General features: G+C 42.2%; 1 protein-coding gene and 1 non-coding gene across 19 annotated transcripts in view; both read left to right on the forward strand.

Moving 5' to 3' along the window:
• DLGAP1 (DLG associated protein 1) overlaps positions 1-13,107 on the forward strand; it is an 866,993-nt gene that overhangs the window by 701,196 nt on the left and 152,690 nt on the right. The window lies entirely within an intron of this gene.
• Positions 9,915-10,021, forward strand: LOC128572252 (U6 spliceosomal RNA). Its single transcript, XR_008376145.1, has one exon. It is a non-coding gene; the product is annotated as a U6 spliceosomal RNA (small nuclear RNA).

Consider the following 13,107-nt stretch of genomic DNA (forward strand, 5'->3'; position numbering starts at 1 on the left):
CTTTGATCCAAACCAAATCCTGTTTGGTGTGGCACGCCAATATTGTACCATTTCCAAAAGTGATATTTGTTTCATCTTCATATTATTAAAAGGTAGCCACTGTCCCCACATCGGCCATAAGTCTTGGCCTCCGTGAATAGTAGCATGACCCACAGACCCCAGTTCTGTTGGTAGTAGTGAAAAAAATCTAATATTAGGAAGCTTAAGGAAGAAAAAGACATCACCGTGCTTATTGCCAACTTAGAGGCTCTAAGAAATCGTACAGTAAAGAAACTTCTGTCCTTCTAAATCAGTGGTTTTCAACCTTCCTAATGCCTCCTAATACCACGACCCTTTAATACAGTTCCTCATGTGGTGGTGACCCCCAACCATAAAATTATTTTTGTTGTTACTTCATAACTATAATTTTGCCACTGTTATGAATCATAATGTAAATATCTGATATGCAGAATGTAGTTTCATTGTTACAAAGGGGTTGCAGTGATGCAAAATTTTCCAAATTTCTTTAAACACAAACTCATTTTTCAACCCTCAGGACATACTTTTATATCTCTCGTAAGGATCTTCCAAGGCATACAATTTGGGAAACACTTGAGCAACACTTATGCCACATTAACCCGCGTATACTTGTGTAGGTCTTAGTCCCAGACACCGGAACATTTACCTTTATAACCATCACTCTGGTTTTGATTTCCCGAAGCGAGCGGCAGTTCTCAACTTGTGTCCACTTCCATTAAAACGGCCTATTGCCCTCTCTTCTCAATAATGATATTTAGCAAAGGGAAAGAATAGGTCTGCTAAAAAGGATACATGATGCCTGTTGATACGTACAAGGCCAGAGATTATGTTACAGACCTTCAAAGTGTCACCAGAGTGAGGGCACCCTGACCCTGGGTGATGTACTAACTAAAATTGCATTTCAGAAATCCATTAACAATCAAAGGGAAGGAAAGCTGATTTGGCAGCCAGATCTTTAACTTTGTTGATCTAGCTAATGAAAAAGTTTGTTGTTTGCATATATCCATTATAGTCTGAGGCTTGGGGATAGTAGTTCGGTTTTAACATGAACCGACAGATAAATGAATTTAAATTCTTCTAAAAACCACAGATCCTGCATTGCAACTAATACAAGAATACATAATACAAAGAATTTTATTTCATAGAGTCTTTTTTGATTTAGCATACATTTGTTCGGTGCTTTAGTGTGCAAAAACATTGCGCTTAGAGGAGACAGAGCGGGGGGTAGGACTTTTGAATCTTTCCAGAGAGATAGATGTATGCATAAAATTTAGCAGACCCTGCTAAAGTTTCAAAGTGGGCCCTGCTAAAGGTAGGCTGAGTGTGAATGAGCAATGCCCAAGGTTCTCTGGGACAGCATTTCCAAAATCAGATCAGTTTTGTTGTTGTTTGTTTTGTTTTGTTTTTGCAGTTTTTGGCCAGGGCTGAGTTTGAACCCGCCACCTCCAGTATATGGGGCCAGTGCCCTACTCCTTTGAGCCACGCCCCTGATCTGTTTCTTATTAACACATCCCTGTAGCAGAATCAACAGGAAAAGGCCTTGAGGGTTCTGAAGACCAGAAAGGAGTCTGGATGACACAGGCCAGTCTCGCATACCATCTGAAGCTCCTGCAAACATAAAGAATCTGCAGGGGAAGAGAAAGAGGGGAGTACAAGCATTGCCAGATGTCTCCAGGCCTTTAACCCATTCCTTAGTCTGTTTATAATCTTTAAGTTTTGGTTTTTATTTGGGGGTGGGTTTTTTTTCCCTTTGGGGTCTTTTTTTGTTTGTTTGTTTGTTTGTTTTGTTTTTGGCCGGGGCTGAGTTTGAACCCACCACCTCCGGCATATGGGACCGGCACCCTACTCCTTGAGCCACAGGCGCCGCCCATGGGGTCCTATTTTTTTTTTTTTTTTTTTTTTTTTATTGTTGGGGATTCATTGAGGGTACAATAAGCCAGTTACACTGATTGCAATTGTTAGGTAAAGTCCCTCTTGCAATCATGTCTCCATGGGGTCCTATTTTTAAATACCTACAATATGGGCGGCGCCTGTGGCTCAAGGAGTAGGGTGCCGGTCCCATATGCCGGAGGTGGTGGGTTCAAACCTAGCCCTGGCCAAAAACCACAAAAAAAAAAAAAAAAAAAAAAAAAAAGATCTAAATACCTACAATATAATGTTTTAAAGGGATGGGAGAAAAATCAATAGTATCGACGGGAACATTCTAAAGTTAGTTCTGAAACATTGTAGTAGTCTTACATGAACAGGCATTTCACATTTTTCTTTTTAATAAATTTTCAACAGCTCCCTGATCCTTCCCTCAGGTAGCTGAGATGTCCATTCCAAGGGCTGCCTCCCTTGCGTTTCTGAAGATGACTGCCCCCTGCTTCCCTTCACAGTGCTGGCTTCCCATTTTGAATCACATCTTTGTCTGATATTTTTAGGACACACATTTTTTTTTTAAGTTTTTTTTTGTTTGTTTGTTTTTTGTTTTGGGGGGAGGTTTTGGCCAGGGCTAGGCTTGAACCCACCACCTCCAGCATATGGGGCCGGTACCCTACTCCATTGAGCCACAGGTGCCACCCAGGACACACATATTCTTTTACATGAATCAAGATATTCATGTTTGATAACCATTAGCCACATCTATTTTCATGGGAAATAATTCTGTCTTTAATGCAACTAATTTTAAACAATCTCTGAGGTTTAGGATAATAGAACTAGTTAGAGACAGGGGCTTGCTTTTGCTTAGGCTGATCTTGAACTCCTGAACTGAAGGGATCCCCTCCCTTGGCCTTCCAGAGTTCTAGGATTACAGGTGTGAGCCACTGTACCTGGCCAGAATTTCTCTTTTAATATCATGGGTTGACCATTTGTTTCCTGGGGCCATTTTTATCATCTACATAATTCTTCACTTCCTAGTGTAAAATTTGTTTTGCTTGCTTTTTGGCATTGAGTTCTCAGTTTTTCTGTAAAAGTATTATATGTGGTTTCACAAATCATTTTTTTATTCCTAGCTATACATACCTTCGATATTTTAAGTAGTTCTAAAAGCACTTTTTCCATTATTACAATTAGTTAATAAAACTTGATATATTAAGAGCTCAGTTCCTCATTTTAAGGAGTAAATGTTCTTTATTCTTCTTGATAATGTTGAATCTGGGAGCCAGCTTCTTATCTGATCTTTCATAGTCATTCTTAATCTATAAAATAACTAATGAAGAGTTACATCAAAGCAAGTCCTTTTTTTATTGTTTTATTTGCATATGCTCACATTACTGGTATAATCCTTAATTATTTTGGAACATCTGTCCATTGTCCATTTTACAAAGACTTATTCAGAGAAAACTAAATAATGGAATCAGAAAATCACCCTAATGGACCCCCCCAAGCTGAAGTGCATCAGAGTGGACGGAATGCAGACCTGTGAGAGAGCAGCCCCATGTTCACTTCCTATGGCTGCTGTAATAAATTGTCACAGACTTAGTGACCCAAAACACTGGCCAAGTGCAGTGGCTCATGCCTGTAATCCCAGCACTCTGGGAAGCCAAGGCAGGTGCATTGCTTGAGCTCAGGAGTTCGAGACCAGCCTGAGCAAGAGCAAGACCCGGTCTCCAAAAAAAAAGTAGCTGGGTGTTGTGGCAGGCACTTGTAGGCCCAGCTACTCGGAAGGCTAAGGCAAGAGAATCACTGGAGCCCAAGAGTATGAGGTTGCTGTGAGCTATGACCCCACAGCACTCTATTGAAGTTGACAAAGTGAGATACTGTCGCAAAAAAAAAAAAAAAAAAAATGCAAATTTATCATCCTGGAGTTCTGAAATGTCAGACGTCTGAGGCAGGTCACTGTGCTAAATCAGGATGTCAGCAGGGCTTGTTTGCTTCTGGAGGCTCTTGGAAAGAATCCATTTTCCTGCCTTTTCTAACTTCTGGAGCACCCCTCGGCCCCCAGCATTCCTTGGCTTGTGGCCATGCCCATCTTCAAAGCCAGTGATGGACTGTGGGTTCTTTCTCACTCTGCATCACTCTGGCTCTGACCCTTCTCCTCCCTCTTGCACTTTGTAAGCATAAAGACCCTTGTGATTACACTGGGACTACCCCAATAATCCAGGGTAATCTCCCTGTCTCAAGATCCTTAATCACTTCTATAAAGTTCCTATGCCCAGGTAACATTTATAGGCCCCAGGGTAAGGACTTGGACATCTCCAGAAAGGTCATCTCCACAGTGCCTCTGACATCTGCTCTAAGTTCAGGATCTCTCCGCCTACTCACTTTTGGAGGACAGGGTATGTGCCCTCCTTCGTAGATTTTAAACGTCAGTTTAAAACCCGACCAATGGTTCCGTTGATCTAGGCTGAATTTCTCCTCTTCCTGAAGCTATTAAAGTCTCTGGTTCAATAGTGAAGGCCTAAAGGGTAAAAGAAAAATCACAAGGAAGAAACACCCTTGCAGAAAGCCTCTGCTGCATTAATGTAAGGGAACACTGCCTTTGCCCTATAATATATCAAACTGCAGTTATTTATTATTATCATAACCAACATACCCTTTTAGGTAAATCTGCTAATACTATTAACAGTGTTCTTTGCTATAGCTTTCAGAGCAAGAGTTGTGTAAACAACCTTCCTTAATGGATCTCTTAGAGATTCCTACTGCTTTTGGAAATGGTGTCATACTTGACCAAAGGGTCAGGTTTCCAAGGAACAGCCCTGCACAGCATTCCTTGTTAAACCTGGCTGCTGTATCATTACGTGATGGCAAGGGCCTTAAAGGGCAATTATTTTGTGTTATAAAAAGCATCCCTACATTTCTCGGTTTATTCTTGTTTTATAATGGGGATTGAGAGCATAGCGCTTTTGTATTTTCACCGTGAGAGACTGAGTCCTCGAGAAATACACCTGGCTCTTTGTCAGTCTCCTGCCTTCCAATTTACTGATACATTATGCTTACATCCACTGCTTCGTTGGGGGGTAAATTTATTTATTTTTTAATGTCAAAACAATAACTAAATGAAAGAGAATGGATACAGTTTTACAGGTCTTTTCAGGCTTCTCAACTATGCTCAATATTTTTATTTCAAATAAAAAATTTGAGGATAAGGCTGTATTAGTGCTTTATAAATAATATTAAACATTAAACTGTGGCTCCCAAAAGAAAAAAGCCCAATATGGGAATACTCTGTGTTTTCAGCTTTCTCATCTGAATAATCCTTAGAAAATTCTCACTGTGTTCAGATCCTTGCTTGACCTTATCAAATAAGTTGGCGAACTATGCTGCCGTCCTTCCTTACAACTTTGGTTGCAAAGTTGATGGCTAAGGATGGCCTTGTACATATACACATGGTTGAAGTGACATTTTTTTCCCTGTTCAATCAGAACTTCAGCAATTTTTCTCCTGATGAGAAAGTTCTTCCAGGTTCTGCCCAGTGTCTGTCAGCAAATACCTCCAGTTGACCTGAAAGGCACCCCTAACCCCACTCTTCTTCTTCCACTTCTCACGGAGGACGGGTTCCTGAAGCATGTGGTAGAATCCTGTGCGAATTGCTCTTTCTGTTGTGAATGATTCATGGAATGGAAGTGGAGGCTCACCAATTTTCTTTTTTTTTTTTTTTTTTGTGGCCGAGGCTGGGTTTGAACCCACCACCTCTGGCATATGGGACCGGCGCCCTACTCCTTGAGCCACAGGCGCCGCCCAGAGGATCACCAATTTTCAAGACAGTGTGGCTTAAATAAAAACACCTTACCCAATCCCTTCTGAACATATCATATTTTAACGAGCTATCATTTCTTGTAGAGTACATTTTTCACTTCAGTAGCATAATACGGTCATCTGGCCAGCTGGATCCTGGTTTCCAGTTTTGAATAATAACAGACACCAATTACTCACCCCTTCCACGTTTCAGAACTGGTCCTGGGGTCTTTAGAGTCATGACCTTATTCAATCCTTATTTGGCCGCAGTGAGGGAGGTGTCACCTGTCCATTTTACAGAAGAAAAAAATTAAAAACCTTGGAGAATAAGTAATTTGCTGAAAAATAGCCATCTAGTAAGTGATCACAATACCACATCTTCCAAACACTAATGGTATTTCCTTTGCTTTTTCTTACTATCGTTTTTCAACAACATGGCTAGCCATGCTTGCCTCTTACCATCCTACAAGGATTTCTGAGATGATTTAATGCTCCTTAATCGTTTCCTTACTGCCTCGTCTCCTCTCTGTGATGACGATCCTTTGTCTGATCCTGGTCATTGCCACGCGTCTCTCACATGGGGAAAGCTGCTGCTGTATTTATTTGCAGCCCACTTCAGCACTTAATTATTTCATCCTTGGTTTTTAGTTGTGCCTCTGAAACTGAGATACTTCATTTATCATCCCAAATAGAAATGGGGTGGGAGGGAAGGCTTCTCTCTTGATAGACTTGGAGGTTTTCTGAGTTAGATTTCAATCAAGCCATTTATTATTATAGGACTGTATCAGAACGTTCTTGCTCCAACTTGTTATTTGGGGTTTGGTCATGTATGATAACAAGGGACTAAACTGATCTCTCGATGTTTCCTACAGGCCTTTCCTCACCAGACTTCATCCAACATCAGCTCATCCCCCATCACTGACCAGTTAGAGTACTAGTAAGAAATATATCCCTCAATATATCTTTTTAAATTTCAGATTAATATAAGGGCACATCGATTAGGTTGCATTGTTTGCATTTGTTAGGAAAAGTCCGATTTGTATTTGAGCCCTTCCCCCAGGAGGAGCCATATACCCCTACACTGTACCTGTTAGGTGAGAGCTTCCTGCGTCCCTTCCCCCCATCCCACTTCTTGAATTTAATTGTGTTTTTCTCTCATGTGGGCCTATAGTTGTTCCTCTACTAGTTTCAAATGAGTATTGAGTACATGGGATGCTTGTGTTTCCATCCTTGGGACACTTTACTAAGGAGAATGTTCTCCAACTCTATCCAGGTAAACACAAAAGATGTAAAGTCTCCATCTTTTTAAGGCTGAATAGTATTCCATGGTATACATATACCACAGTTTATTAATCCATTCATGGATTGATGGGCACTTGGGCTGTTTCCACATCTTTGCAACTGTGAATTGAACTGCTGTAAACATCCAAAGGCAAACAAATGTCCTTTTTTTCTTCAGGGTAAGTAGCTAGTAATGGGATTGCAAGATCAAATGGTAGATCTACTTTTAGCTCTGACTCAATGTATTTTTTCTTAAAGCTTTCAATACTAGTCTTTGATCAAATGCTTATAATAAGAATGCACCTAGAAACTGCGTGTTCTGAATACTTTCTTAGAGCCCAGTGTGTTGGGGACTAGTCCCAGACTATATCGTGAGTTTTTACCCAGTGACTGGTGGAAAGGAGAGGATGAGAGAAAATGAAAAGTCAAAGACATAAAAGGAAAGTTTTAGAAAGTTGGCTGGGGGGATCTCTTGTCTCTACGTGTGAGGACCCGTAAAAAGACCTTTAACTTGGGGTTAGTTTTATAATTATTATATATATCGAATGGGAGGAGGAGATTTTATGTTATGGTTTTCATTGGGCTTGTATTTTCAACAAAATTATTATTATTTTTTTTTTTGTAGAGACAGAGTCTCACTTTATGGCCCTCGGTAGAGTGCCGGGGCCTCATACAGCTCACAGCAACCTCCAACTCCTGGGCTTAAGCGATTCTCTTGCCTCAGCCTCCCGAGTAGCTGGGACTACAGGAGCCCGCCACAACGCCCAGCTATTTTTTGGTTGCAGTTTGGCCGGGGCCGGGTTTGAACCCATCACCCTTGGTATATGGGGCCGGCACTTTACCGACTGAGCCACAGGTGCCGCCCAACAAAATTATTTTTTAATTAACTACTTAATTGTATTGATTTTTTATTTTTATTATTTTAAGTTATGTTTTATCTTAATATAAATAGAGTTTGGGATAGAAATATAGTTTAGGTGTAGGACATCAAGACCGACCCCAATTAGACTACCCCCAATTAGACTACGTACACAAATTTTAAGATGAGTAATTGAGGGTCTGGGAAGTCTTCTGAGTAGTCTGCTATTGTGTCATACTGAGAAATGGGGGGAAGGGACACTTTCCCCTCACCTCTCCCAAAGACTTTTTTTTTCTTAATGAGATCAATGTGTGTGTGTTGTTTCTAGTGAGTTTAGCACCCCTCCCCTATATCTTTTTAACTGCTCGTGTTTACTGCCTCCAAGAGAGGAGTCTCACTGGCCTCACTTGTGTGAACCTGGCCTCTGAGTGTTTGGAGACCTTGGAAGCATGCTGGGGGAGGCGTGAAGTTGCAGCAAGTCAGTCTCTCTGTCTTAAAGGGCCAGGCTTTCAGGCTGTCACACTTGGTCACAGATTTTGGATTGCTCAGTATTGATCTGGTAGTCTGAAAGAGTACATGTATTTTTCTGATCCACTTCTTTCTGGTTTCTGTTTCCTTTGTCTATCATCTGTAATGAGTTTTTTAATTTAATTTTGGATCTATTTGTAATAAACAATGGGACATTGGTTTGAAGTTTATTCACCTATTCTTTCTAGTAATGTAAGTATATCAAAATTTGACTCTCCTCTTCAGTATTCACATTTCCACCTGCACAGTGAGAGTCCCGGGTGTACACAGCACATGAGTCCCCAGAATGCTTCAGGTGAAAGGGGACTGGAGTTCATCTAGACTAGCTGCCACCTTACAGATGTGGCACCGAACATCAAAATAATTTGACCATACTCAAACACCTTGTTAGAGAAGAATCAGCACTTCAACCCAGACCTTCTGACTCGTCTACTAATAGTATCTTTAGAAAGCTGAAGAGGCTTTCTAGAGACCTAGAGAGGCTGGGGCCCAAGGCCTGTTTCTCATGTATTTTCTTCACCAAATATCTGAATGTTGATCATCTATCGGATCTTGGACTTTGAAATAAGAAAATTAGGCCAGTGCAGTGGCTTATACCTGTAATCCTGGCACTTTGAGAGACTCAGGAAAGAGGATTCCTTGAGCGCAGGAGTTGGGGGTTTAAGTGAGGTATGATGACTCCTCTGCACTCTAGCCCAGGTAACAGAGTGAGACCCTGTCTCAAATAAAAACAAAAAAATCAAACCAGTGATTTTCAACCTGTGTCATGGCAAACTGATGTGCCATGAGAGGCTCTTAGGTGTGCTGTGAAAAATTTTAAATAGCATTAGTTAAATTATTTCTCTTTTTAGAGACAGAGTCTCATTTTGTCACCCTCAATAGAGTGCTGGGGTGTCATAGCTCACAGCAACCTCAATCTCTTGGGCTTAAGGGATTCTCTTGCCTCAGTCTCCCAAGTAGCTGGGACTACAGGCACCCACCACAACACCTGGCTATTTTGTCATTGTTGTTGTTGTTGTCATTGTTCTTTAGCAGGCCCAGGCCGGGTTCAAACCCACCAGCCTCGGTGCATGTGGCTGGTACCCTAACTACTGAGCTATAGGTGCTAAGCCAGTTAAATTATATTTGAAAGAAGCTCAAAGCACGGCGAGTTTCTTCATTTTTTTTCTTTTTTTTTTTTTTATCAACATAATTTAAATGTGCCATAGAAGTTTAATTACAGTTCAAGTGTGTTGTGAGATACAATAAAGGTTGAAAAACACTGAACTAGGCCTTTTTGTCAAAATGCTGTGTTCTCCTAGTACTCAATCAGCTGGCGTTAGGGGGACAAAGGAAATAAATATGCACTCAAGCATAAGGAATCTGCAGATTTTCCAGAAATATCAATTTATGTAAATACTTTATATGCCATTCTTAGGGTGGCACCTGTGGCTCAAACAAGAAGGGCGCCGGCCCCATATACCAGAGGTGGCAGGTTCTGGCCAAAAACTGCAAAAAATAAATAAATAAATAAATGAAATCTCTCTATATGCCATTCTTGGAGGAGACAAATAAGAATTTCATTTAAGTGCTCGCTTCGGCAGCACATATACTAAAATTGGAACGATACAGAGAAGATTAGCATGGCCCCTGCGCAAGGATGACACGCAAATTCGTGAAGCGTTCCATATTTTTCATAAAGTGACACTCTGTCTCTACAAAAAAAAAAAAAGAATTTCATTTAAGCTCAGCACCTGTATTTCAGTGGTTAGAGTGCCAGCCACATACACTGGGGCTGGCAGGTTCCAACCGGGGCTGGGCCTACTAAACAACAATGACAACTGCAACAAAAAAATAGCCGGGCATCGTGGTGGGCACCTGTAGTCCCAGCTACTTGGGAGACTGAGGCAAGAGAATCACTTAAGCCCAAGAGTTTGAGTTTGCTGTAATCTTTGACACCATGGCACTCTACCGAGGGTGACACAGTGAGACTTTGTCTCAAAAAAATAAAAATAAAAAAAGAATTTCATTTAATCTTTGTCATCCATCATATGAAGTAACCAGAGGTCAGAGTTCTTTGAGGAAGACAGTTATAAAGAGTAACCTTGGATTTTAAGATGCATCATAATAAATAGTTGTCCTTCTGCAGGACTGGAAGCAGAGTTATCTCTCTAAAGATCGTGGCAAGGGAAATCCTTTTCTACTGATATTCTTGGTGACAAATCAGTATGACAAATGCCCTTTTATTGCTTCTCCTAAGAAATTGTCTCCGACCCTAAGAAACCAACTGAAAAAAGTGAGTGGACAGTGTGAGTGGACACTTAAACCTCCTGAAATTTCTCCAGGATGATGTCAAATCCCAGCCCCTACTCTGGTGCCAGAACAAGCAGTTGCGTTGAATCCCAGTCAGCCTCCACTTGAGGTTGACATCTGGGTGCCTGTGAACTGAGCTGAGATCAACCTCTCTTCTTTCACGGAGGCAGCATCCTTTTTTGAGTCTCCTCAGACCAACTGCGATCTCAGACCTTGCCTCATCTGTATTCTTCCCTCTTCCCCTTCTGTATTCTTCTTTCACAGGCTTGTGGAAGCCAGAACTTGCAGCAGAGACTCAGCCTTCAGCATTCTTCCTAGGCCTGAGGCTGTGAATGGTGGCATCTGTTTGTGGAGAGCACAAACAGTATTTTCCCTCCCCCTTGAAAACGGCAGAGCCAGTCTTACAACAGAGTAGATTATTTAAAACAGGACTTTCTCAGAAAACGTAGACTCGGTACCAACCTATCCCCCTGTGGCCGTCTCTGCTGTCCTGCCTAGGTTCCCGCCCATCTGTAGATGCCCTGAGCACCCAGTTCACAGCTGTTCTTTTTGTGATTTCCTTCGCTTAGCCCTCAGTATTTTGAGTGGCTTTTTGCTTTGGTTTTGTTCTTTTCTGCGGTCCCAGTCCTAGGGAGATGACAGATGGAGTTCTCCAGCCAGGCTTTCCTGCCATCCGGCTTGCCTGCCGCCTCCAGAGAGCATGAATATTTTAGAGAAAGAGAACCACAGAGATCCTGCACCTCACCTAAGAGCCTCTGTGAGGGATGGCCATGCTGTCCTCTCAGGAAGTATCTCATGCCTCAAACTATTTTTTTGCCCAATAGTTCCACAATCTAATAGAAAGAAACCACAGTGTCGCCTGCTGTCCCCTTACTGGCTTTCTTAAAGAGCCCAAGCCCCACAGAGCTCCCTGGCCCTACCTAGTAGCCCATAATACTCGACATATTGCTGCAGGTGTGTTGGCCGAGTGGTCAGGAAGGGACACAGCAAGGGGTAGCTGAGCTGTAGGGATGGCTAAAAACAGCGGCCATCCAGGGCTCTTTCCTGGCGGTTTGTACGTGGTTGCTCCTGCGAGGCCTCACAGGTTGAGGGCACTCAAGCCAGAGCTCGGATTTGGGGGAAGTAAAAGTTGCTGTTAATTCGCACGAGAAAAAGAAAGATGACATTGTCACACAAGCAGTTTTATAATTACAAAGATTTTACTCCTTTTTCTGTTGGGAAGGAATTAAGTAGGAATTAAGTAGTAATTTAGTAGGAATTAAGGAATAATGACAGGGAATGGAAATCAACAAAAGCTTCTGTGAAAAGGTAAAAATCTACTGGGGCTGGGGATGAAAAACCAGTTTGTTGCAAAAACAGTGGGACCTTGTTGATCAAGAACACAGTTGTCACAATGAAGCGTGCATCGCCAGGGACCGTTCCAGCTTGTCCTTCTTCACTGACTGTCCTGGGAGGTGGACGGTGTCACACGCGCATCTGCCATACAAGCACCTGAGATGTTGTGATGCGTAGGAGACCTGTGTGCTTCCATTTCCCTTTGCTGGGGTTTTGTTTTGTGTTTAAGTAGAAAAGAACAGCTTCTAGGACACTTGGGGGAGGAAACAACCGTATTCTGAGTTTTCTGTGAGCACGAAGTCAGGTGGTGTAGGAACCTCTCAGAACATTGTAATGTTGATCTTGTCCCGTTTTGACTTCTGGTCTTTGTTAGTTCTTAAGACAAAAAAATTAAAACATATTTGAAAGCAATTCATTAATGTTGTAGGGACTTAGAAGAATATGTAAGAGCAGGTCAGATGTGGAGGCTCATACCTGTAATCCTGGCACGCTGGGAGGCTGAAGCAGTAGACTGCTTGAGCTCAGGAGTTTGAGACCTCCCTGAGCAAGAGCGGACTCCATCTCTAAAAAACATAGCCAACCATGGTAGGCCCTTGAAATCCCAGCTACTTGGGAGGCTGAGGCAAAAGAATCGCTTACATCCAAAAAATTTGAGATTGCGGCGGCGCCTGTGGCTCAGTGAGTAGGGCGCCGGCCCCATATGCCAAGGGTGGCGGGTTCAAACCCAGCCCCGGCCAAACTGCAATAAAAAAAAAAATAGCCGGGCGTTGTGGCGGGCACCTGTAGTCCCAGCTCCTTGGAAGGCTGAGGCAAGAGAATCATGTAAGCCCAAGAGTTAGAGGTTGCTGTGAGCTGTGTGACACCACGGCACTCTACCAAGGGCGGTACAGTGGGACTCTGTCTCTACAAAAAAAAAAAAATTTGAGATTGCTGTGAACTAGGACGTCTCAGCACTCTACCTAGGTACAGAGTGAGACTCTGTCTCAAAAAAAAAGAATGAAGGTATCCTCAAGAAGTTGAGTCTATTAAGAAGATTAAGGCACAAATGAACTACCATACCGATCAGAATCTGCTTTGCTTTATAAAGGAAGTAATTCCCACGGTGGAGTATCACAAAGGCTGGGCCCAGTGGC

Source organism: Nycticebus coucang, chromosome 19 (assembly GCF_027406575.1).
Source record: "Nycticebus coucang isolate mNycCou1 chromosome 19, mNycCou1.pri, whole genome shotgun sequence".
Taxonomy (NCBI): domain Eukaryota; kingdom Metazoa; phylum Chordata; class Mammalia; order Primates; family Lorisidae; genus Nycticebus; species Nycticebus coucang.